Below are 2204 nucleotides of genomic sequence, written 5' to 3'. Positions count from 1 at the left end.
CTTGCTCGCGCGAAGGTGCTTCCATCGAACGGGAAGTCCTCGGAGGCGCCATCGATCCACGACGTCCGGAGTCACGTCGTACTCGTTCGCGGCTTCGCGCTTGACGTCGGTCACGACGTATCCGACTGTGAACCTCTTCATCTCAGTCGCTTCATATTTCTCTTCTTTTCGTTCTTCCGCCTCACCTTAACGTAACGCATCGCTAAGGTGTACAGTTCGCCGTTCAGATGTGCGCGATCGTCCTTGTCCTCTTGTTCCACTTCGTTCGGAGTCAAGCTCAACGTTTTCACTTTTAGGTCCACCACGGCGCGGATGTCGTCCGACATGCTGATCAGCTGAACCGTGAACCAATCCACGTGACGGACGTCGAGGAAGACGGCGCTACCCGGTGCGACAACGTCCGCCACGAGGGAACCGCAGAATGGCGATATGCGTTTCGCTACGAGAGCGACCGTCGGAAGGAGGTCCGTTCGAAAGAACGAAGGATCGTCGTTCGGAATCGGAAACTTGACTATTTCGCAATCGCACTTGGACCCGCGAGAGAAGCACACGGTGCCCACCAACCGGGAGCAGTCGATGCAACAGTGCATCCCTTCTTCGCAGGATGACAGCAGCACTCTGAGATCCAACCCGGAAATTGTAGATTCCATATTTTTTTCCCTTTGAATATTGGTAATAACGAAGGACTTTATTTATGTTAGTACTTTGTTGCTCATCAATTAAATTAGAAATAAAAAAAACAAAAGAAAAAAAAACGTATTTTGTGTCCATTTTTTTAAAAACGTGTTTATGTAATTTCGAAAGCGAATGATCTGGCTTCGATGAAACTTCGGTTTCGGAGTCTCTCAAGTACACGTAAAACCACTCGTGATCCCTGATACACGAATTCAGCGATCTCTTATCGTATATGCAACGATCCAAAAGCAAATATTCAAAGTGATGTTGGTGAAAATCCGGACCTGAAGGTTGCACGGCATTCGCCAAATTTTCGGGATCGACGTCAATGACGGATAGCAGCAGGTGCCAGCGCGTGTTCTTCAGAGTCACGCGCACTTCGGTGAATGTCGGTCCCACGCACCCGTCAAGTTTCAGAGTCGCCAACGTGTCGCAGTTGTTCAGCAGCACGTTCAAGAAGGCGTCGGTGACCTCGGTGTCGTGTATCTCCAAAGTCCGCAGGACGTTCCACCAATTTGAGGCTACGGCGTTCGCGATATCCGAATCCAGGGGACCGTCCCTTCTTTCGACCGCGAATCGTATCGCTCTCACGTCGACTCCGGTTGCCTCGGTCTGAATAAGTCGCGTCAACGCGCCCTTGCTCAGTCGATTACTTTCGAAGAACTCGGGTTCTTCGTCTAGAAAAACGTGGTCGGTCGAGAGGAAGTCCGACTCCTCGATTCCGGAGTAGTCGAACGGTTCCACGACCTCCCACCTGTCGCTGACCGTCGACAGGTTGAGGTGTCTTGCGAGGTTGTTCTCCTCGTCCACGCCCTCGTAGATCCTCAACCATCCGTCAAGCGACGTCATGTCGAATCTTCTCTTCCGGGACACGACGCAGTCGACGAACACCGCGTAACGGAGACCGACTGCGTCGTAGCTCCCGTCCGGGCCGAAGGCTGCGACCAACATCGTCAACGACAAGTTCATGTCCACGCACCTCAAGGTAAGACCGACTTTCCTCCTCGCCGGTCGATAGCTTACGTCGATAGCACTCTTCCAGCTCAAGGTACCCGAGGCGATCCGCGTGGTCGAGGACGCGTACGAAGAAGGCGGGTTCGAGACGGGCGTTCGCGATCGTCAACCAAGACAGCTTGGAGAACGCCTTCGTCGGCAGTTCGGTCGGGAACGTCGGCTTTTCGTTGTCCTCGTCCGAAACGTGCAGACGAAGACCGTGGGGCATGCGTTCGACGTCGTCGACGTCGTGCGTCAGTAGTCGAAGCAGGGTCTCCTTCGAGATCTTCGACTTGCAGCGTTCCAGATCTTGGAAAGCATTCGCTGCCGTCGTGGGTCGGCTGCGCAACGCGTTCTCGAAGTGCGGGTGCACGTTTGCTAATTCCAACCTTGCGACCGAGTCGTCGGCCGCAAGTCGGAAGATGTCGCACATGATCTCGAGGGGAACGTGCAGTATAGTCGTTTCATTCAACATTTTGATCGTAAGACCGACGATCGTTATGTAACACTTATAGAGATGTGAAATAAATACACAG

Source organism: Anneissia japonica, unplaced genomic scaffold, assembly GCF_011630105.1.
Source record: "Anneissia japonica isolate Jap-2015-1 unplaced genomic scaffold, ASM1163010v1 scaffold832_len162442_cov175, whole genome shotgun sequence".
Lineage (NCBI taxonomy): Eukaryota > Metazoa > Echinodermata > Crinoidea > Comatulida > Comatulidae > Anneissia > Anneissia japonica.
This window is presented reverse-complemented; position numbering follows the sequence as displayed.